This window comes from Sabethes cyaneus, chromosome 2, assembly GCF_943734655.1.
Source record: "Sabethes cyaneus chromosome 2, idSabCyanKW18_F2, whole genome shotgun sequence".
Classification (NCBI taxonomy): Eukaryota; Metazoa; Arthropoda; class Insecta; order Diptera; family Culicidae; genus Sabethes; species Sabethes cyaneus.
The window spans coordinates 200,603,105-200,629,255 of NC_071354.1; the positions used below are offsets into that span (position 1 = coordinate 200,603,105).

At 39.0% G+C, this 26,151-nt stretch overlaps 1 protein-coding gene across 1 annotated transcript in view; it reads right to left on the reverse strand.

Annotated features, from left to right (window-relative positions):
- The window catches only part of LOC128733658 (glucose transporter type 1), a 215,794-nt gene that overhangs the window by 149,864 nt on the left and 39,779 nt on the right, over window positions 1-26,151 (reverse strand). The window contains exon 2 of the mRNA XM_053827399.1: window positions 10,858-11,484. The gene's annotated coding sequence lies outside the window, so the exon portion shown is untranslated. The remainder of the gene's footprint in view (window positions 1-10,857; window positions 11,485-26,151) is intronic.

The following is a 26,151-nucleotide window of genomic DNA, read 5'->3' on the forward strand; positions in this document are numbered from 1 at the left end:
TGCTGGTTCGAGTATTGCCTATCACATACTGTCAGTTAAGCATGCTATTTTTGGCTTAACGGAGTGGTCAAAATGAGCTAAAGCCGTGTTGACAAGTAAGAAATACAGTGTGGTGGTTCAATTTTTCTTTTGTTTATGGTCATAAATGACATAAAACTCAAATGTGATTGCGTGTCAATATACAGTTTGATTTGACGATACCGTAAATATATGGGACATTTGTTTCTACCACAATCGGAAAAGGGCGGATTGAATTGATGAGATTTGTGTTCTTATTGCCTATCGAATGGTTATTAACTGCTTTGTTTGGAAATTATATTAACAATTACTGGTGTGGCCTTAGTGGAGTGCAATCAAGTACGTGCTGTACCTCAATGTTTAAAATTCGGTAGCAAGCTTTGTGACCTAAATTTCAAAGTTTAGGAACTGTACAATGTTATTTATGTAGAGAATAAATAATTAGGTAATTGTAATTAGTTTCAATTTCCTTCGGTTAAAAACTGGCAAACATGCGAGCAAATGTTATGTTATTACCAGAACTTGCGAGCAGGTCGTTCTACCATGTTTTCATTCATCGTCATTCTAAGAGGATAAATTGAACTCCTGATCATAGTTGATCTTTGAAATTATAATCGCAAGGCATCTTACTTAATTTCATGTTCAAGCGTGAAAAGCACAACCTTAAATGTCTATTTTGCGCACGAAAAGCACAAAACAGCAAACAGCCATAACAAAAGATCACTCACTCTATCAATCATCCAGTCAGTCACGCAGCCCGTTGCTCAAGGATTCTTCTTACCTGTGCTACCGCTGCTGTTGCGTGCGAAATCTATGTACCTATGTATCAACCGATGCCACTCTGACATGCATGATGCGGTTGCGTTCCAGTTTGATTATTTGTTGGATGCCCTAATGAACGTTATGTTTACGCGTCTGAAGCACCAAAACGTTTCAACATCCACGCAAAACGTCCAACGCCGTATTATGACTATAGACACCTAAACCGACCATGCACACGCATCCAAATATGTATCACAAATCAAATGGGCTGTTGTCCATCACAATAAAACAATCAATCAACCACCGTCAGCCGTCAGAGGAACCTCACCACCATTCTACGGATGTATAACACCTTGTTTCCCGAAAATAGGCTACTTTGGCTACAACATGCCGGTAGGTACCTAATTCATCCTGATTCTGATCCCCATCCATGCGCCACCCGCACCCCACCGAACCGCAGAAGTTGGTCGGTCAGAGCAGAAAGGACAAAGTGAATAAACCGCACTTCACGGCCATCAACTAATGGCGACCGATTGATCCCTTTTCCATGGGAGCACCAGTATGGCTCTGGCTGGCTGTAATTCAACGGCGAGATACGATTATGATCGACCGGGAGGTGTTGTTGTAAAATTAGGTAACCTTTTCGAGAGTCCTTATCGTAATTCGTATGTGTTCTCCGACGGGAGTGTTCGGGCACTGCCTGAGAGGCGGATCAGTAGATGGTCGTACCACTGCAAATGGAAGTAAATTTTATGGGCCATTTATCACTTTATGAATCACTTTCAGTTTGAGAGTCAGCTCCGGTAAGGATGTCGAGCAGATGTCAATCAATCGTTAAAACGAGAACGAACGATGCTGCTTGGTTCTAGCGAATAGACCTTGAGGGCTGCCAGAACACAAAAACCAACCATCGATTGTGAATAATGCGAACCGCATACGGGCGAAATGGCAAACAAGGTTTCCCTTGCGCCCCTCCATGGCTGGCGCGGCGGCTTATTTTCCAACCGACAAAAACTATCCAAATTATGCTGCAGTTCATTACTCACCGCAAACGACTTGTTTACGCGGCAAACGAAACGGCGCGGCGGCGGCGGCGGTACCATTGCGAGTCACTGGAAAAACGACGACGGCCGTCTTTGTCCCGTCTCGAAAAAACAGTCACGTTATGCGCTATGCTGTGTTCTGCCAATTTCTCAATCTTGGATTTGCGCTAGTCGAGGAGCAGGAAAAAAATGGGCGCAGACGGTGCCACTACCACCGCCGGTGGTTCATTTTAGCAACCATTCGAAGGGCTGCTATTAGTTTTCAGCTATAACTTTGCTGTCACATTCGAAAAAAAAGTTGATTATGTGATTTTAATTGCCATTAAGTAGCTATTCGGTTGTTTTGATTTACGATTTCATGGCAAAGTATTTTTTTTTCGCTGTCGTAAACTGGAAAAAATTTCAGTATTTTTATTCGTTCGAAATGCAAACAGGGAGTAAAGTTAAATAAACTTAGAGAATAAAGATTAAAATTTTACTTCAAAACTCGGAGCATAACGGTATTGGGAGCAATACACGACTATTTATGTGCATATGCACGTTCATTCGTAGTTCACCGTGCGGAATAACATAGCACAGCAACGCCTTGTGTTCAGTCAAAGTGAAAGAACAGATCGGTTTGTTCCCGTGAGCTCCGAGTTTAAAGCCTCTTGGTAACTTTTGGTTAATCTAGAATGCTACACTGTGGAAGAACCCTGTGCCCTCTTTTTATTATTTTTCTCAATAAGATAAGATAAACTGTCATCGAGCGTACTTATCGCCGAATTGGAAATAGTCAACATCCGAGTTTATCGCTGTGTTTGCAGATAGTGAGGGATTTCACATTTGTATTTTTTACGGGATCATATCAACTACCGCAAAATAAAAATAAAACCAAGAAAGACATGTAATGTCGTTACGCAAAGATTCCCAAATATTCAAGTTTATCTAATTATTGGTTATTGTTCTCGACAGCTTGAGAGTTCCTTAGTACCCTAGTTTATCTTCTAATGATCGAGCGCTCAGAAATTTTATACGAGGGTATCTCTCAAGATTAAATTGATCGGTTATATTCCCAATCCCAATTCCAATCGCAATCCTAATCTCAATCCCTATCCCAATTCCAATTCCAGTTCCAATCCCAATCCCAATCCCAATCCCAATCCCAATCCCAATCCCAATCCCAATCCCAATCCCAATCCCAATCCCAATCCCAATCCCAATCCCAATCCCAATCCCAATCCCAATCCCAATCCCAATCCCAATCCCAATCCCAATCCCAATCCCAATCCCAATCCCAATCCCAATCCCAATCCCAATCCCAATCCCAATCCCAATCCCAATCCCAATCCCAATCCCAATCCCAATCCCAATCCCAATCCCAATCCCAATCCCAATCCCAATCCCAATCCCAATCCCAATCCCAATCCCAATCCCAATCCCAATCCCAATCCCAATCCCAATCCCAATCCCAATCCCAATCCCAATCCCAATCCCAATCCCAATCCCAATCCCAATCCCAATCCCAATCCCAATCCCAATCCCAATCCCAATCCCAATCCCAATCCCAATCCCAATCCCAATCCCAATCCCAATCCCAATCCCAATCCCAATCCCAATCCCAATCCCAATCCCAATCCCAATCCCAATCCCAATCCCAATCCCAATCCCAATCCCAATCCCAATCCCAATCCCAATCCCAATCCCAATCCCAATCCCAATCCCAATCCCAATCCCAATCCCAATCCCAATCCCAATCCCAATCCCAATCCCAATCCCAATCCCAATCCCAATCACAATCACAATCACAATCACAATCCCAATCCCTATCTCAATCCTAATCCGATACAAATCTCCCTCTGATAAAAAAAGTATGAAGGTCTGTGCCTAGGGACATGAACGAGGTGCTCACGTAGAACTACGAATGCAGATTCAATTCGATAAAGCTTGCCATTTTGTAAATGTTTGTCACAAAAAATTTTTATTTACTGTATTTTAATAAATACTTTCAATTTGTTGCACTAAGCCATGTTTAAATTTCCTAAATGTCCATGCTCTGTATATCAGTTTTATCCATTTCGTAGTGTCTGTAGTTCGACTAAGAGTTTAATTAGGCCACAATTACACTTCTTCTGATGATTGGCGACGATTTCGCATTTTGAAAATTTTTGTGTGACTTGTAGCACTAGTCAACTTTAGGTAACTCGCTTGAAACGAATGTTAACTGGTTTGAGGATTTCGCCAAAACATAAAATATTTATCATTGGACGCACAACTTACGGTTGAACGGAAAATATAAATAAATAATCTGGTTATCTGCTTATCACTTTCCTCAATTTTCTTGCAAATAGTTGATATGGGTATAGCACCATTCATTGTGACAGGTTGATTTGGAATATAATTACCTTTCAACTAACATGCAAACAGCGAGTTAAAATTATGACAGTTAAAATATCATTGGGCCATTACAAATATTTTTTAAAGTTCTTGTTCTTGCGGTGGTGGGCATCTGAAGGGGGGGAGGGGGAGGGGTGGTTGAAAAAAAATAAAGAGGTTTTTTTATTCAACCAAACAAAATATGCGTTTAACCATTTTTATTTCAAGTTTAAATATGAAATATTCTTGCTTTTCAATGGACGTTATTATTTTCCTACGAAAAGAAAGAAAAAATGAAAGAATATTTTTTCCCGATTAGGTATTAGAAATTTCATTGTTCGAATTTCCATTTCTTTTTCGTGTTAGATCGTATATCCTACAATTTTTTTCCCCCAGAAATTTTTAAGGAGAGGGGGGGGGGGTTTAAAAAACTTTAAAAATAATTTGCAATGGCCTTAATTAAGGCTACATATTAAACGCCTAAACCTAATTTACGAATCAAACAGATGCTATTTTTTCCTCACTTTGAAAATTGCTGCATCACGTCACATGCATGAATATTCCGTCAAACCCTTTTTCATATGAGATATCAGCTTAGAATATTTTTTTTCAGTATATGGATATTGCCCGTTTCTTTGGTAACAAAACGCGCTGCTCACTTTTTTGATAGCTTGAAATCGTCGCAGAAAGAATCTGCCTGGCTGTATGTAAGTTATAAGTATATATTATGCTGGCCTTGCACGTAAGTTATTGATTTGCTTGACAAAATAAACGATATTTACCCCCGCGGCGGTTTTGGCCACGGTTTCGCCGACGACGGTTATAATTTATCGCGTACGAAAGGGTAAGAAATTGACAATACAATCGGCCAAAAGATAGAGCTGGTTGCTCGCTTTTTTATAACTGTTCACTTTCAGGACATCAAAAGTGAAGGTTTATCGCGGTACCAAATAATTTTGTTAGGACGAGAGAACTGTGTTACTCTTTCTGGCATATTTACCAAGCAAAGATATCAATATGGTCTAGGTTTAATCGCGTTAACAAATCGAAAATCGACATGGAGACTTTCACCCTTATTCTGCGAGGCGAGTGACGTGACTATTTGCAGTCGCCGCGAATCAGGTGGTTTGTCACTTAGGTGACAGAGGTCTGTTACCTGACACGGTTGTCACTTAGGTGACTCGACTCGCCGTGGCGAGTCACGGCGAGTGACAATTATCATACTGAGTCACGGGACTCGCAGAATAAGGGTGTTTGTCATTTGTTCTGGTTTACTGCCCAAGCAAAAAAGCAAAGCCGTGGGCTTAAACCGTTCTTAGACATTACCCTTCTTTATCGACAGACTTCGCAGCCAGCTGTTAGAGTACAGGAAAATTACGGGACCAGTGTAACGATCCTACTGACTAGCAAGCACCGCCTAGCCGAGATTCGAACATACGACGACTTGATTGTTAGACCAGCATCGTAACTCGAAGCTAACTGGGCGGGGCCAAGCACAGATATCAAATTGGTCTAGGTTCAATTGTTGCACCTCGCACAGAATCATCGACCTGTTGGGACGAAGAGATTTTGTCACTTTTCTTAATAAATCACGTTAAAACTATGATGGCATCTTTTGCAAGCAATCATGAAGCGAGGATCACCAGGTTGACAATCATTCATTATTTCTATTTTTCAATAGTGCGCTCTTAAAATTCAATAGTTTTCTTTATTGATGTGAATACGCCAAGTTAACCAAAATAATACATAAAGCAGATAAAGACAACGCGAGTACGATAGAGAAAAGGATTAAAACATTACACAAGATAGGTGCCGAAAATGACACAAAAATGTCACAAAAATGATCAGAAAATGATGCAAAAATGTAATAAAAATGATACTAAATACTGATGATCGGGATTTTATACAGTGTTGCCAACCTCACACTTAAGTTTTCTCATACACGCGTCCTCATTCTAACGAACATGTCGATATAAGCATTTCTTTCGGACTCTCTCTCTTATTTATTCACGCACTGCGACGAGTTTTTACGAGTGTGTATTTAGTTAACAGCTACGGTCATCGCTCGCGTTCGTCATTGCAACCCGAACTGCCACGAACCAATTACTCGCGAGCGCTAGCACTCCCGTCCGTGAGTTGAATCGAGAACGAATATGATCCCAGTGCGTCCTTAGCCCTCACGGCAGCTGATTTCTCATGAGTTATTTGACCGCGAGTAATTTATCTAGAGAGACGTTATGAGGCTGTGCTTGCGCAAGTGTGTAGGTAGCAGAATGTCTAGACAAAGCAACGGCGGCTGTTTGTTTTACGCTTGCGTGAGCGGCGTAAGCATTGAATGTTATGCTTCTTATATTGTCTCGCGTGAGAGTAGGCTAGGCATCGTTGGCTTCTCATTCGATTTGCAACAGAATGATTCTGCCTGCATTCGAACACTTGAAACGTCACGAATGAACGATGGAATTCACGCAAGTGTTTTGTTTGGAGAGAGAGAGAGTTATACCGTTCACAACAAACATGATAGGCCTGTTTTAATGTCCATCTGGCGAAAATTTATTCAAAAGCGACCTGCTATAATGCATTGTATGCCTGATTACATGCCCCATTTTAAGTCCTATTTCAACTTTTATTTTGGGTTCAATTTCAGATCCCTTTTGAAGTCAAATATCTGCTCTAAAATCACAAAATAAAAAACTTTTTTATAACGATAGTCTTTACAATAGACGAAGGGAACAGTAGAGTAGATGAAAGTAATGAAACAAAGGTGTTGATAATATCTCCAGTGCATGATAAAAGATGTGAAAGGGAAAAAAGCGACGCTTATGAAGTTATTAAGCACGCAGTTAGTAAAACATTCGGGTACCAACCGAAAGAGTGTGAGTACGATCGCCAAGATATATTTTTGGGGGATTGAGCTAGCAACAGGAGGCCTCGAGGAAGGAAATGTGAAAAAGTGGTTTTATTGTTCTTCCGTTATAGGGTATTTCAGAGAGCAAACAAATGCATAATTGGCTACGTGACAGTAGGATGAGCTAACTGGAAGTGAGCCAGGGGAGGACGAGGAACGTGCATATGAATGTATGTTCCGCCATAGCTCCGAAATGCCTGGATGGTGCTTCATCAAATTCGGCTCATTTGGAAGGATTTGAAACGATAGCAGTTTTACCGAGTCTGCTTTGACAAGCGAATGGTCATGGGTTCGAATCTTAGTAGAATCAGGCCATTCGATGGCAAAGTGACTTTAGCATGGGTTTATTCCCAGGCCCCTCACAAGCACGCATAAATTCAATAAGCATATCGCTCACTCAATAGCGACTATAGCCAAAATAATTGCAGTGCGGGTTATACAACAAACATCCGGGCGATATCACAATAGATCTAACCATACTGGTCGCAGTGATGAGTCCATACAGGAAAAAAAAACGATTGCAGTTGTACAATAAGTAAGTAAAAAAGTGGCTGGACGACAAGAGGTGATTTCTGAAATGGGGAATAGGATGGCCATTGACAAGGGGGAGGCTCAAAAATGTAAAAAAGGCTGTGTCTTGCTTTATAGAAATTACCGAAAAGAAAACAGATTTACAAGTGACTGGGGGATAACAGAAGTGAGGGCTGATAAAGTATAGACATATTCATATGAAGAAAAAGGGTTTTATTTCTTGCATTATGGGAATTTTCGTTACAATAACAGGTATAAAAGTGGTCTCAAGTAAGATCAGCAATTATTAAATAAAACTTTAAATTTTAGGTCCATATTCGAAGGTAGCCTTATGGTTGCAAAATCTATTGCATCAATACAGCTAGCCAAAATCGTACAACATTGGGTGTTGCAAAAGTTTAGTACCCGCCTTCTTCCAAAATTTGGGTACGCTTGTGAATATACATATTCAAAAATGTGTAACTTTTTGATTTGAAGATTCAATTTTTTTAACTAATTATATTGCGATAATGCAATGGAGATGCATGGTGTATTGTTTCAGTCGACAAAGAAGCGAATATATCTGGCAATGAAATGATTTTTTCTTGTTTCCTCTTCGTTAAAAATATCGGTTTTCTGACGCAGGTCTTTGGTTCTCAAACCGTAAAAACACAAAAGACACAAATATATTTGATGTTTCAACCAAAATTATTGAAACCAATTCAGAACTATCAAAAGTGATTTTTTTTCAAAGATCTGAATTTGAGACAATCGTAGTTCAGGGAGTGCTCCCTGACTACCAAAAAAATACCTAGGTCAACCTCGTGTTTGGTAAGCATTAATTTTTTTAGAACGGCAGGTTTAACAATCAACGGATGGAACGGTAAAAAAAGGTAATAAAACAAAGATGTTGATAGTATCTTAGGCGTAAACGAGAGAGTGCGGAAAATTAGGTAAGGGAGGGTCATTGAAGCAACGCTTATTAAGTTTGCATAACGTTCATCATTATCTAAGCTGTGGGACTCGCGGATTGAACCGGATCAGAACAAATAATAACCGGATTTGAAGAAATACTGGGTAAAGAGGAACGTTAATAAGCGTTGCTTCGTTCTTTCCCCTTTTTCCTCTTCGCGCCTTGTCTCTCATAAGATACTATCAACACTTTCGTTCCATTACTTTTTCTACCGTACCCTTCGTCGATTGTAAAAAACAACTACCGTTATAAAAATTAGCTAAACGTCAGACCTCACTTCAAATGGCAAGAAAAACACAGGATTAGTCTGCGGTTCAGTTGTTCAAAAGTTATGAATTAAAAAAAAGCTCCGAGACAAAAACTAAATAAAAAAAACGGATCTGAAATCCTAACGAAAGAAACAAGCATAAAAGTTTTGAATCAAATCGGAGCACTTTCTAATTTTCAAATTTCAAACTTGTTTTCATGAAATTATTGAATGAAACCAAAAGCACTTTGCAGAATTAGTAATTTCGAAGTTTTGTGATCCTTTTCAACGTACTATTTCTGTTGAAATAAACACAACTTGCATGTGAAAGTTCCAACTAATTTTTTTCGCTTAGACGAAGATAAGTTAATAAAATCCGGTAGGGGATGGTTTTTTCCTGGTATTTCGTTCGGTCGTCATCATCAGTCATTGGTTGGCTATCTCTAGTCTAGTTTCATATTATGAGAATTATGAACGGCCGAACAGTCGCCAAAGCGAGCACACGTCTATCAAGTGATTGTGTGCGTGTGCATGCGTAGGGAAAATGTACGGATGGACAGAGTCGAAACGAAAATCACTCAATTACCGCTTTCGATATCGTGCGTGTCTTGCGTGAACATCGTGCCTAGAAGCACAATCATTTTTCCCGATAATTGAAAACGAATACATTTTGTCCCACACCAACATCCTATTTGGGTTCAATAGAGGTTAACTGTTGCTTTGGATCCCATAATTGATTTTCAACGGAATTTCACCTTTACCGAAGTGCTTCAAAACCGATATTAAAAACCAAATTTGACATCAGTGGTTCAGAAAACTGACACTAATGAACCCATTTGTTGAATTGAAGCCAGACGAGTCTGTGTGTGTGTGTCTGTCAAAAAAAGAAGATTCAAACCGAACTCACTGCGACAATTTGCCTCGGGACATTGACATTTAATTTAAACACGAAAAAAAAAACTGCAACCTCATCATATCGCAGTACATCGGAATACACACCGCAATCGACATCGACTATCAACGTCTCCATTTAGTCGATTGCTCCTGCTGAATGAATGGTGGCAATCGGTGCGCGGTACCGACGCCACTGACGACGCGACGGAGGCAAATTCGCAAACCAATCGGTCAGGTTCGAAAGCGTACACGACGAACCACGGGCAACGGAGTGCAGATGATGCGAGGAAAATAGAGAAAAACCGCTTGAAAGAACCCCAACACCCAACTGAAGCGACGGGTACGTTGTTGATGACGATGATGCCGATGATGATGATGATGATGATGATGATGGTAATAGTGATGAGTATCGCAAATGAGACAGATAGCGACCGAGCGGGTGAGTGATGGGGGAAGTGGATGAATGCAAGTACGGCAGAGCATGAATATCCCGCACGGCACACAATGAGCTGAACAATGCTGCTGCGCTATAAAAATTAAAAATTGACAAAATGGCAACTGACAGTAATGGCTGCAGTGAGTTGCATGAAAAATGGCGCAATTTAGCTAGTCTAGGTACTGCTAGCTCCCGGGTGGTGTTGATGGAAGGGGTGGTGTAGAATTTTAAATGATGTAGAAACTGACACGAAACATTTTACCATGGCATGAGATTCGTTATTACTGTCATTCATTTCATGCAAAAGCTGGTGTGACGATCAAGTTTTTTTGATTCGTCATAAACAATTTGGAGTGTTTCGATTGTCAAATTAACCTTAAATTTAATATAAACTCATACTGCTGACCAAAATTGATTATTACAATGCGATAAGCTAATCCAAACTCAGCTCACTTTTCGCTTTTTTTTACATTTCCATTTATTCCAACTGAGTGAATGGTTTTGGTTCTCGGAATTTCCTTCCGCTCGGAAGTCAACAAAATTCCGACCGCAACATATCAAACTGACCTCCCGCAGTTGAAGTTGACAGAATCCTAACACTCTGATAGGCACCGATAACGCGGAAAGCGAATTGATTTCGCTTGGGCCACTGTCGGAAGGCCGGCCGGCCGGCCCGTGTGCGACCAGAAACAACCGGAAACAGCAGGAACTCACCTTAATGAACAATCCAGCCATTTCGAGCATCCACCGGCAGGATTGAATGGTTCCGCTGCACCTGCTGATGGAAAACGAACGATCGGCAATGGGGCTTTGATGTTAAACCTTATCCCGTGGCCGCCGACCGTGGCGTAGAATCGCCGATATGGATGGCGATGATTGCGACGACCTCGTCAACGCCGGCGATGATATCGTCGATGGTGATTGCAATTCCGTTTGGATGTGTCCGCGCACTACTGGCTGGCTGCCGTTTCAATGCCCACGAACGATTGGTGGCGTGGTGATGGCAATACCGGTGGCGACGGCGCCGAAGATACGGGAAGGGGGTAATAACGAAAACAAAAAAACTGCACTCCGGATGTGATATCGATCCGAGCTAGCTGCACATATTTCTGAATTAGTCGACTATTTTCGGGTTTTCGCTAGTGCACTGCTGCTAGTACACTGTTGGGAGAGTTTTTCATTGGTTTTACAATTTTTCTTTTTTTCTCTTGTTTGCTTCACTTCACCGAGGTCTGAATGCACACTGTCACTAATAGATAGAGAATACTACGAGGATTGAACTATTTGATCGGTCATTTACCAGTTATCTGGCACTCGTTCAGCACACACAAGTGTTCGAATCTGGAAAAAAATGGAAAAGAAAAATCTGGATTTAATACATTGTCGGAATTTCGAAATAAAACGTAAAAGTAAAGTTATTTCCGTTTGGATTTTGGATTTGAATTATACATTGATGCTTATGGAGCGTTTTTTATTGGAATGTTTAGAAATTGTTTCGATCAATGAAACTGTATTTCATTGTTTCGATAACAGCAACAGTGAAATACAGATTACAAGCTTTCAAACAAGATATTCTCTGCGAACTCGTCGCACGCATTATCGTTGCTGCCACGGTAAACAAGGCACCTCCATTGATTGAGGGAAAAGGTGGAACGATGAAACCCGTAATAAACGAGGCGACTCCATCGATTCTGGGGTAGCAAATGTGTTTTGTAGGGGTGTATCTAATTAGGCATACGGACGATGAGTATACGTACATTAGGCAATAATAAATACGAAAACTTAGACTAAAAAAGAATAACTTTTGGTCGAGTTTGTAGATAAAAATAGGCCGAGACGACATAAAGTTGAAATTTGGTAAAAAGTAAAGAATCAACTGAAATAAGCAATTGGTAATCAAAGTTTTTCGTGTCAAGGTATTAAGGAAAATAGCACAAGTTTGATAGAGAAGATGCAAAGAAGACTTAAAAATAAAAGGGTCAAACGGGGTGTATGGGTTAGCATTTACGTCCAACACACCGAGGACCCGTATTGAAATTCCAACCCGGCAAAAATCATGAATGACCCAAGCTGCTAAAGTGACGTTAGCGAAAAAAGACAAAAGTAAATGTAAAAATTGATGATTGAAATACTGAGAAGATACCGGTAAATAAGATAACTACAAGTGAAAACGAACTGCATAAAAAATTTACATTGGGAAGAATTGAAACAAATAGGGACATAAAGATACAAGCCAATTAGATGAAATCGAATAAGACTCTCAATTATTTATGGGCAAATATTGACTAAACATATATATATATATTGACTAAACATACATATATCTGACCATATATAGGTCAGATAGTTTTTAAATATTATTTTTTAGCGTTTTAGTAGAGTTTTCAACGGATTTTTTTCATTTCATTCTGCTGCAATAGAATTAATAAAATACCCAGCTAGCATTTTCGTATGTATAAAAAAAGGTAAAAATCAGCATTACGTACAGATATACATGCTAAATAAATCGTATTTCATGCGCAAAATTGGCATATCCGTACTATTTTGGAGACGATATACGTGATTACGAATAATTTTGAGCGTTACGACTATATGAGTATTTATATACGATAATATTCGATTAAGCGCGAGTCGCTCCGTACTATTCTACGATTTTGTGCTGAAAATCGTATGTATGTCAGTCATTATCATTATATACGACAGAAAATCAACTTGATCCCACTTTATCCAGCTTTAGTTACGATTTCGAGTTTGTTAGGAGATATTTACGATAGTTTTCGTACATTGGAATACGAGTTGGTGCTAGTTGGGTATGTATGTACTTCCCTTCCTGCTTCACAAACCAAATATTTCACCATAACGCGAATGGAAAATTAGATGCTTGAATGTCATACTTTACACGGTTTAACACTGTAACTTCAACAGAAAACAATCAGTAAGGCATTACTTCAGTGATATTCATAACAATAGTTCATAACAAGTGCAGAAAATGATAGAAAAAAGTAGCGTAATTGCATTGCATTATGTATACAATTTGTGTTTATTTTGTGTCCACCTTATGTTTACTTTGCGATTATTTTGTGGTAAATTCGGATCTATTTTCATCATTTCTTAGGTGGATTTAATGAATACTCCAAAAGTTCTTGTGTTGATTTGACTCAAACACACTTACCTCCCGATCCGTGTACTTTGAATTCACTGAAAAGCGAAGTAAAGCATTTTATTGAAATTACGCAACCGACTTTATTTCCTAAATTCGTCGTACCGTTTTAAAATTCGCCCGTCACAGTTTTCCATCACCCGAACCAAAAATCTCAACTGTGTTTACGAAATAACCGCGCATGTATTTGTGTAGGACGACATGACAAATGTTATTCTGCAAAATTTCTGCTGGTCATGCAAGTTTTCCCGGCTGCAGAATAACGACAATGCGTTGCGTGAGTTATTTTTTCATTTTATGAATGACGGAAATTTTAGATTAGTTGACATTTTCTTCTTCGTCGCACGAAAAAACGTAGGAAATTTGATGAAAAAAAGCATTGAAATAGATCTCAGCTCACTTTGATTGATCGCGTATGATAGTCAACAAATTAAAATATTAGAGAATAGCTAATTTTGCATTGTGTGTCATAAAAATTGATGAAATTTTTAATAATTTGAGTTGGATAGAACGGGAATAGGCAATTACGACGAAGCAGCAACGTACCCTATCTTGTATCTATTTTGCGTCAATTTTGTGTTGTTATAGTCAGTTTATGTCTGTTTTGTGGCCATTTGGAGTACATTTTGTGTCTGTTTTGAAATTATTTTTTGTGTCGTTTTTTTATCGATTACAAGCCTGTTTTGTGTTATTCTGTGTGTCAATTTTGTGTCCAGTGTGCAACTTCTTGCACAATTTAATGTTCATATTAGGCCATGTATATGTTCATTTTGAGTCCATTGTGCGTTTATTTTGAATCCAGTTTGTTTTTACTTTGTGTCTATTTCTTGTTTATTTCGTGTGCATTTTATGATTATTTGGTATGTATTTTGTGTCTCTTTTGCATTCAATTTATATTGATTTTATGACCACTTAATGTTCATTTTGTGTTCAAACTTATATCCGTTTTGCGCTTATTTTGTGTACATTTTGAGTATATTTTGTCTTCACTTTGTGTCGGTTAAGTTTCAATTGTACGTCCACTGTATATTTGTTTTGTGTCCATTTTCCGATCAATCAGGTTCACTTTGTGTACAATTCGAATCTATTTTGTGTTTATTTTACGTTCAGTTTATGTCCATTTTATGCCAATTTTGCGTTTGCTTTATGTCTATTTTGTATTCACTTTATGTCCATTTTATGTGCTTTCCTGTCCATTTTGTGTTTAGTTTGTACCGTATGGTCATTTAAAAACGATTCTAAGTTAGTTTGTCCATAGCAAATCTAAATTCAGGTTCATCGAAACCCAATTTACGTCATAATATAGAGAAAACAATTGTGTTTACAAGAAAGATTTACTGGGTTTCTAAATATTTAATAATAGTGACTTTTTTTTTAAAGTAATGCAATCTCATAATCCCTTTTACCGCTCACTTGAAATATGATGATCCATTCACCGCCCATATGGGTGCCATTTACCGCTCATATTTTTTACTGTTACCAAATAAATAAAACCCGCGTTTTGACCCTTGTTTTGGGTGCGACATTTATAGCAGAATAGAACGTTAATATAAATACTGTTGATTTATTTCACGCTATTTAGTAGAATAGTTTCTAAATAACCAAAGCAGCAAGTTCGCTTGAGCTGATAATTAACTTAGTCATTTGCACTCGGTCTTAATAAAGACGCGATCAAAATGTTGTTCTTCGTCCCTCACTATAAAGATTATTTATTTTGGAAATGAGCTTTTATGAATATAGTGGAAATTTATGTTTAATTCGTATCATTAAATATACAAAATTATTGTTTGTCAATAATTTTTGCAATAATGAACCGTTTAAAAAGATATAAGCATTTTTTGTTTGAAATAAGCGGTAAATGGACCTGAGCGGTGAATGGCGACCTTATGGTACTTGTTTTATGTTTTGTTTGTGCCCATTTTGTGTCCAGTTTGAATTTTTGTTTATCGGTTCTGTGGCTGTTTAGTTCTTGTTTACTTGGTGATCATTTTGTGTCTATTTTGAGTCAATTTAGTGTTCATTTTGTGTCAATTTTGCAGAATTTTGTATCGATTTTATAGAGTTGTTATATCTATTTTTAGTTCTTTTTATGTTCATTTTATGCCTGTTTTATGGCAGTTTTGAATACATTTTGTGAACGTTTTGAAAATATTTTTTTAGGATATGCGTCACACGTGTGATGTAGAATACTAGTTTTGTAGCCAAATCAATCGAACAAAGAGATTGTTAAGGATTTTTGTATCATTTTTGAAAAATTTCTGTACCATTTTTGTCAAATGATTATTGTGGGTGGGTGCGCGACCTTAGGCATAATGGCTTAAATACATTAGCCATAACAAACGTTAGGCATAATAAACGTTAGGCATAATGGACGGTAGGCATAATGGGCGATAGGTATAATGGACGTTAGGCATAATTTACAAAACTTCGCTTTTCTATGAGTACGCCCTTGCCCGCCCAGTTAACTCCGGGGTACTATGCTGGCCTAACAAGCCAGTCGTCGTATGTTCGAATCTCGACTGGGCGCTGTCGCTACAGAGTGAATAGGATCTTTGCACTAGCCCCGTAATTTTTCCTGTACTCTAATAACCGGCTGCGACGTTTGCAGATAAAGAGGGGTAAGTTCTGAAGGACGTTTATACCCATACTAATAAAATTTTAAACCAAACAATTATTGAAGCTGAACACATACTTTTTATTGTTTGAGTTAGTCACCGTTCGCTTTATAATCTGAGTTTCTTGATATTTTCGGTGAAAATTAGACCAATACTGTGTTTTCAGCGGACGTTTCGACCTACTATTCTTCGGTCATTGACTACGCATTAACACGTATATTCTCTACCACGTCATCTATCTAACCCAGTTAGATCAGTTAGATAGATGACGAGGTAGAGAATATACGTGTTAATGCGTAGTCAATGACCGAAGAATAGTAGGTCGAAACGTCCGCTGAAAACACAGTATTGGTCTAATTTTCACCGAAAATATCAAGAAACTCAGATTATACATACTTTTTATATTACTTAAAACATTATTTTTATATGTATCAAAAATTAGTATCAGAAATAGTTTCTTATTTATTATGAGGCAGCCCATAAAAGATTTATGACTTAGAAATTATATTTATGTGTGAACTGCCATAAAAATTATGTTTCATATCCTATAGTTGAAAATTATGAGCTCTTATACATACTTTTAATGGGGCCATAAATGTTATTCATGGCGATACAGATGATTTTTATGTGCATCACACATATATGTTATTTGTCAGATCAAATTGCAAAAAATTATGTAGTTTCACACATAAAGAGTATACGGAAATTGGTCTCAGTGTATGGCTCTGCCCTTGAGTCAATCATCGCTGCTTCACAATACAATGAGACAATACCCGGGGCCGCGTATTTAACATACATTCATTTCGCATAATACTGTTGGCATAAACATAAGGGACCATCCGGAAGAAAAACATTGGGCATGTACAGGTAGAAAAATATCCAGATGGGCAAAACGGTCGCAGACCCACCGTCGGACGTGCCAACTACTGCGGGGGGCAGCCCTCCCCCGTAGAAATCCCATCGGTCGAAGTGTGTTCGCTTTCATAGCCGATAGCGAATGGCCGAATAACAAATAGCCGAAATCCAAATAGCCGAGTTTCAACAACTGTTACACAAGGCCGTTAGCTTCGAGGTACGCTGCTTGTCTAACAAGCCTATCGTTGTATGTTCGAATCTCGGCTAGGCAGTGCTGCTAGATAGAGTCAGTAGGAGTGTTGCACTAGCCCCGTAATAGTCCTGTACAGCCGTAACAGCCGGCAGCGAAGTCTGTCGATAAAGAAGGGTCAGTCTTAGAAAGATGTTTAAGCCCAAGGCTTTGCTTTTTTTTATAAAACAGACCAAAATTGTATTTGACCGAACCACGAAAGGATCCCAAGCAGCACTTTTAGTTGCATAAACTTATTTCTGACCAGAATTAGGCATATGTCGGTTTCCACAACTACTTTGTAACAATTGTACTAGTTGGGGTAAAACCCTATTTGGCCGTAAAATGTTTTTTTTTAAACTGAGACGATTGGACCTTTTTGTAAGCTAACGGAAAATTGCCTATCTTCCATTATGCCTGTCGTCCATTATGCCTAATATATTTATGTTTAACGTCCATTATGCCTAACATCCGTATGCCTATCGTCCGTATGCCTAATGGGGTACACTCGATTTTTTTATTTACTCTGTTAATTTTGTATTATTTTTTGTTTTTTATTTTGTATTTTATTTTGTGTTTCATTTTTAATTATTTTTCTGTCATTATGATAGCTTTTAGAGCAATTTTTATATAATTTTTTACCGTAATTTTTGTTTCATTGTTTGCATATCACCTGTGTGTCATGTTTGTTCTTTTTGTGTCAGTTCTGTGTTATTTTAGTGTCATTTGTGTGTAATATTTGTATAATTTGTAATATTTTATTAAATGTTCCATGAACTCAATGAAATTTATTTATTTATATTATTATCTTCAACTTAGAGTTATACAGACAATTTGTTTTAGTCTAATAGTTGTATCCCACGCTTATAAATAGTTTTGCTGCCACAGATCCGTAGATTGAGATAGATGACACATTTATTTTAAATCTTGTATTAGATCCTTTATTTCAAGTTAAACCATTTCAAGTTAATAGACAATAATTAACTTGCAACATAAAATTCGAAACAAGGGGGTCAATCTCGAAGTAGTAGTTAGCATTCACGCGTCTCACACCGAGGACCCGGGTTCAAATCCTAATCCCGCAGAAGCCGCGAATGACCTAAGCTGTTAAAGTGACTATAATAAAAACCAAAAAAAATCGAAACAGGCACTGATTTGATTGTAAATTTTCTCAGTATTCTAGAAAAAAACTATTTGAAAAACTTTCGTTAGATTTTTTCTGGATTTTTAGGATTTTTTTTGTCATTTTCGTACAAAAAATAGTTTGTTCTACGTTGATTTGAGATATCTTTTTTAAAATAGACGATGTCCAGGAAAATAAGAATCTATTTATATCCATTTATATAAGAGGATTATGTCTGTACCGAAAGCCAGGTCTCTGACAGGACGTCATAAAAGGCTTATCGGCAATCAAAAACAGGCCCCTGACAAGACATCATGTTTTTGTAGCAATGAGCTCTATTCTCAGTCACCTCACTGATCGACTGCTGGACTGCTCGATTGCTCAACTGGTTGACTAGACTGCTCGACTGGACTGGATTTGATTGCTCGACTTCGACTGGACTGCTTAACTGAACTGCTCGACTGTACTGTTCGATTCGATTGCTCGACTCAACTGCTTGATTGGACAGATCGACTCGACTGCTTGACTGAACAGCTCGATTTAACTGCTCGACTAAACTGCTGTATGTGACTGCTCGACTCAACGGCATGACTTCTGTTTGATTCAATAGCTCGACTTAATTGCTCGATTCAGCTGCTCGACTGGACTACTCGACTCAACTGCTCGAATAAACTGTTCGACCGAACTATTCGACTCAACTGCTCGACTTAACTGCTCGACTCGACTGCTCGAATGAACTTAACCGGTTCACCCGATTGCTTGACTAAACCGTTTGATTCGACTGCTCGACTCAAGTGCTTGACTAGACTACTCGATTCAACCACTCGACTGGACTACTCGATTTAACTGGTCGATTAAACTGCTCGACTGGACTGCTCGATTTAACTGCTCGACTTGACTGCTCGACTTCACTTCTCGACTTGCCTGCTCGAATCGACCACTCGATTCAAATGCTCGACTCGACTGCTCGACTCAACTGCTCGACCGGACTGCTTGACTGAACAGCTTGATTTAACTACTCGACTAGACTGCTTGATTTGACTGCTCGACTTGACTGTTCGGCTTGACTGCACGACCCAACTGCATGACTTGATTGTTTGATTCGACTGCTCGATTCGCCTGCTCAACTCGATTGCTTGAAGCGATATCATATGGTCGGTGTTAAATCAGACCGGTTAGAGTCGCAAAATTTTATAAAATGAGTAAATGATAGCCAACGATCAAGAATTATCTAAGCAATATTTTACTCTAATCAGCACACATAAATGTTGAAAACGGCCAGAAGTGTTTATTCAGTTAAATAAAATCCAATACGACCATAAAAACTATTTGTTTCAGTTTCCGGTTAAGACTCTTTTATGTACAACATCTGAAATCTATATTATGCAATATAAGAACTCAAAGCACTAATACAAAGATTAAACATCTTCGCAAACACTGGCCAATGGAATGTATCCACAGTTTTCTGATTTCAGAACAGACATTTATATTTTCCGGATCGTAAGATTCGGGCTCACCCAGCGGCTACACCCGCGTAATCCATTGCATGAGTTTCAACCCAAAACTTTGCAATAAATTTTGAAAAAATGATATCCAATTCATGGGTGTAGACAGAAGCGAGTCACCAGGCATATTTTTAGCTTAAAAAACAAACAAACTTTGAACAGAGAATTTTCACTTATCGAAATATAGTGCATCATTATGTACAACATCAAGCATTAAACAGAAAGTGTGTGGAAGTAATATTTGTACTCTGATCGATCGCAATACTGCGGATGTGGAAGGCGTGTCTGCTGTCTTATACATTATTTTTCCGAAACTAGAAAGATAGAAGATACTAAAGTGTGTAAACGACTGGAATTCTGTACAACAACATAAGTTATTATCCGAACCGATTTTCATAAAATCAATTTTACGTTTTATTTCGCGTTCCTATTGTTGTGCACTTCCTTCTATCGCTTATCTGCAACAGAAACATTAACCTCGTTTGCCTTTTTATTTTCGAACCCATCTCCTGCCGAGGCGGCGGCCCTAACTGAATCTTGTTTTGCATGTCTAAAATAGACCCTAATAATTTTCAATGAAAATTTTCCCGCACCACGCACGGTTGGTTCTCTCACGCGCCAGCGAGTGCCGATTATAATTGTTCGGCTGGCTATCAGTGTATTTTACGTACAATAAGCTATACAGGCCATTTAGTACAAGCACCGAACATCCGTACGTTGGTACCTACCTACTGGAATCATCCGGTCAAGCGCAAACTTTTCGCTGCCCTGTGTCCTGCTGCCTGCCGCTTGCTGATAATGATGATGTCCGATGATGTGCGGGGGGCTGGCTGGCCATAACCCGGCACCAACAACGGCAGCAGCGAACTTTTAAGACTACCGGTCGGTTGGTCGGTCGGTCGAAAAATACTGCCCCGGTCAATTGAGAACCTTTCGCACATGGCAAATGGTCCATTTCTCGAGTCATTACTTTTCTGTACAGGTTTATTCATGTGAACCCGTTTTTCAGAGAAAGGGATGGGCCCTTTGTGATTTGGTTGTGAATTAGCATTCGGTTGGTTGCTTACGAATGGAAATGAGTTTGGCGTTGCGGCACTGACTGCTGCTATTGAGACTCGGCTACGTTGGGGTAAAACACACTTCCCGGTCGGACGGGTCAAAAAATTTTGTTCGAAAATTCGACACCAACTGGCAGCTGATCCGTCGGGATTTACATACTGTAAATTCTACGGTCGCTGGACAGAATGGGTCTTCGTGACGCAGCGTTATCCGCACCGCTCGGCTAGTCTCCATCCCAAAGGTTATCATCCCTTCGGCATATTGCAGGGTAATTGTTGATATTAGAATGTTTGAAACGGGTTTCGAGCTACCGTATCGAAAACCGATTAATTACTGTCATTGTTGAACATCGATTGCATCGTTAAATGCATGTTCGAAACATTGGCAACGGATCCTCCCCGGTGCGTTTCGGTTCATGTCCTGCTAATTCGATTTGGGCGCCGCCAATTATACTAGGAGCAAATGAACAATCAGCCCCTCCCTGGCCAAACACTCACGCGCACACATACATACCGAAAGCAAGCACCACCCCGCCGTGATGTGCGCTAAATACGATGTACGGTAGGTAATAATGTGGCACATTACATTAACAGCCCCGAAAAGCAACCTTGCTTTATACAGCGGAATTAATTGCAGAATCGTAATGTCGTCCTATGTTTGCGCGTGGTATTATCGCTAGCGATAATGGAATGACCTCTTACGAACTCTATGGAAATTTTGTGTCATTTGAATAACTTTTTGAATTCACATTACTTTCAATATTGTTGATAGTTTTTCATGTTTACGCCAGTACGTACCTAGAGTTCACATTATGGCCGTTTCTCTCACCAAAAATAAAATAAAGTTTACAAATACCTAGTAACCAATCACTCCCATTTCGCCGATTATCCTCGCGCATTATTTCCGACAATAAAGAATCACCGAAACAATCTTCAAGAACAGTCCTCTGCTATCCGGACCGGAGTGTCAATCGCTCATCGACTGCTCTATTTTTGTAGGCAATCACTCATCTTGAACTGATCGTTTATGCCGCACCTTCCCGAACTCTCCCGATCGCCGCACGGCAACGACGACGATGGCGTCGACGACTGATGGCTAGCGCCGCAAATGCCAACGGTTATTGTTCCATTTTCTCATCACTCTTCGAGCAATTTCCCCTGCTCCAGCCTTCAAATGGATTTCATCGCCATCAGGGGAAATAGCCAGCGAGGAAGAATCCGGTTGAAGCAGAAAACTTCAAGTGCAACATTTTATATACAAAATAAATCCGGTAGCAACGTAAGGGTGTCTATTATTGAAATAATGCTTTGTAACGCTACGAACCACACTGTTATTTCCATCATATGATGATAATTTTCCATCATATGATGACAAATCTCTATTATGTGGAAGAATGCTTCAACTTAATTTTCACAGATAACCATGCGACTCCATTTCCTACATTCTGTGGAAACGCATTGTACTTTGTTTTAATAAAGTTGCAGGAAATTTTTTTTCTTCACATTTTTCATCTTTATTAATTCCAAATTTGTTGAGAGCTAGTTTAAATGTAAAAATTATTGTTCACCATCCTCAATGGCTTCTGTTCAACATAAAGCATTTAAATATTGCTCTAAAGTTTACTCCCAAACTTCACTTTTTCGAAGTATTTGAGATTCCCGTCACAGACACCCTTTACATAAAACCCCGGGAAGGAAACTGCGACTGGATAGTGATTGTCTACTACCGTCTCGTCCCCGGCCCTGCTACCGCGCAGTACTGCGCTGTCCCGATGTTTAGCGTAAAAGCGGATGAATGAAAGGAAAAATCCATCAAAACCACCATAAATACTTACTTTTCGGACGCGGTTCAAGAACAAAAAAAACGAATAAGATGACTAAAATAAGAAGCAACAAAAAAACGAAGAAATACACCGGAAGATAAAAGAAGCCTCGCGGGAAGTGTTTGGCGTAGAACATCATTCAAAGTGTCCGTTCCGTCGTCCGCAGCCGTTGCGGCTTAGAAAACGTGGTCGGTGTGGATGGCAGTGGACGGGACTAGTAAAAAGGAACGGAGTTGCCACTTCCTGGATGGCGTGCTGACGACCGCGCGACCACCGGTGCTGGTGCTGGGGCTGGTGCGAACGTGAGCGTTCTCTGATCGTAATAGGAAATGGCAGCGAGCAAAAAGTGAATAAACATTTTGAGTGAACGAACCCCGGCCGGCCGGTCGGTCGGTTGGTCGGCCAGCCGGCCTTTGAAGTCGCAGGAAGTAGCGGCTTGGATTGTGTCTTTGTGTGTGTGCGCTTGTCGGACTCAGGTAGAGTTTCGTCTCGCTTTTTTTTCTTTCATCGTTTCTTAGTAGAAATACCATAATAATAAACGGGAATGACGGTGTTGATAAATAGTTTTCACGCAGAAATTTGCTTTTCCTTTTGTATTTGCTTTGCCTTTCAGACGGTACTAGAGAAGAAGAAAAAAAACTTCGAAGGAATGTACCAGTACGTTTATCTGGTCATTAGTTGAAACATTTTTTTGTTGTTCGACTTCGTGCACATTTCTTAGAAATATCAACTGTTCTTGGCAGAAATGTAATTGCTGGTGGAGTAAATTTTTTCATTTGCTAAGATTCATCTGACCATTTTTTGATTTTAAGCTGAAAATTACTAATATTTTATTTGTATGATTTTAAAGTTAAGCCAAGTAACTTTAGGACACTTTAATTATCCGTTACCAGTTCTACGATGACGCTTGCCTTATCTAGAGCATCAGATGGATTTCATTTCTTCGCAAAGACAGACAGCTAGAATAAATTTTATTAATTAGTTCTACACAAATAGAAAACAATTAAATAAATATAACAGCTGTTACCCGGGACAAAGGAAACTCAGTTGTGGCTGAGTGTGGTAAACCATAGTGGTGATTGTGATTGTGATTGTGATTGCAGCTGTTAGTGATAATTTATTGTTGCAGTCGGAAAGTAGGATTTCGTGTGAAAGCTTTCTCCGTCAGTGATGCGATAAAAAATCATAACACACACACACACACACACACACACACACACACACACACACACACACACACACACACACACACACACACACACACACACACACACACACACACACACACACACACACACACACACACACACACACACACACACACACACACACACACACACACACACACACACACACACACACACACACACACACACACACACACACACACACACACACACACACACACACACACACACACACACACACACACACACACACACACACACACACACACACACACACACACACACACACACACACACACACACACACACACACACACACACACACACACGTTCGTTCTGAGTTAAGACATAAATTTAATAGAAACTGAACATAAAATGGACACAATATGAACACCAAATTGATACAAGTTTGACACAAAATTAACCTTTACGTCTGCGACATCAAAAATGATGGGGGGAAGACTGTTCAGAACGCACCGGGGGTAGAATGGCCCATGCTATTAATTGTTTAAATACGCGGAAACTATTTGGTGAAATTATGAATACGCATTTTATTTTAGTGTAAAATAAGCTAATTCATAATTGTGTAGCATGTAAAAGCATCAAACATAGCCACATCCAATAAAATCAAGCGACTATCCGCGATCTCATTCCACATGTAAGAAATCACGGTTTTCTTTCCACTAGTCGATATGCAAATTTCATAATAAATACCGTCTATCTAATTGATATACTGTCATACTCGATGATTAATCACAAAAACGGCATTAACTATGCATGTTTTTCACATTAATTGCAAAAAACTTCAAAATACAAAACAGGGGTAGAATGCATCACAGCGGGATCGAACAGTTATGAAATATTTTTAATTTGCGTTACATCTTTTGTTTCGGATTATTTATCAAAAATGTAGCAATATTATGCATTGTATAGGACTTAGAATTTGCTTTAAACCTAATTGTACATTGTTTAACTTACAATATTTCATCACGCATCAGTTGGAGAAAAGTAGATGAATAAATTTTATTGCCAATTATGTTAATATATGAACCCATTGTATCCCAGTAAACACCCAAGCAACACAGCTTGTTATAGAACAATATAATATTACATATATCAGAACTTCTCTATTACCTGAAAAGCGCAAAAAATTGAGGTCTAATGAAACAAGTATTGAAAGAAGTATGTATCAGGTTATTTCATACCAATTTAAAACGTTATTATAGCATAAGCTACAACTTGTTCTTCCAGTAGTTTAAATTTAGTAATGGAGACATAATAAAAACTTCGTGTTGACATGTTGACAAAACACACATTATTCATTTGATATGAGCTGTCAAATAAATTCATGTTATCACAAAACATCTCAAAACCTTAATAATAACGACATATGTTTTCAAAGTACGTTTATAGTACTCTTAAGCGACTACTTTAGACGAATATTATTTTCTAACTTGTTTTGTGTGTTACTTGGGCAAGCATATGTAACAAACGCTATAACGAACGCTTCCGCCATTTCGGCAGCCTAGTTTTAGGAGTTTATACAACAAGTGATTCTATGTAAATTTGCTGGTTGCGTTTAACGCCTAGCTGGGCAAACTTGGTGCGTTTTGCCCACGGGCTTTGGCGTTTTGCCCCACATAATGATTTTGACTGTTGCCAAATATCGTCAAAAATAACAAAAAATACTGGTTTTGTTTAGGAAATTTCACTAGGAGTCAGTGTAAAAAAGATCCCAAAGTCTTCTAGAAGTTGAAAAACGTGGAACAAACACGCCGTTGATCTGCAAAATGATGTTTTGCTTAAGCGGTGCGTTCTGCACCTACTTGCAGTTACACTTTTGGCACTATCTCCACTTATTTTCATTCGATTTTTATGAAATTAGTCTTAAAAGAACCACATTAGATTGGTCTTTAATGAAAATATAAGTTGGTAAATTATGGTTCCATTTTCCCGGAGATATTCCAAATCGCAATGCGATTTTTTTCGGCGTCATAAGTAGCATGTGAAATAAATTAGAAATCTGCTTAACTGAGTGCGCAAAAGTTATCCATTTCATTTGTGGTCAATAAGAATGAATCTTACACTATGCTGTAGAGGGCATGTTCATGTCCCACACTCCGGAACATCCGGTATCGGTTCTACCGGAACTCAAAATTGGCCATTTTGAATTCTCTTGAGTAATATGGCAAATGAGGTATCAAATCAAAAGATTCTTGAACGCGAGTTCTTGGGTGTACTTTTGGATGTATTCTGACCCGGTCTTAACACTCCGGAATATCCGTTATTGGTTCTACCGGAACTCGAAATTGGCCATTTTGAAGTTTCTTTGAAAATATGGCAAATGGGGTATCAAATCACAGGGGATTTCAACGCGAGTTCTTGGGTAGACTTTTGGATGTATTTTGAGCCGATCTGGATATTCTTTAATATCCGTCGTCGGTTCTACGGGA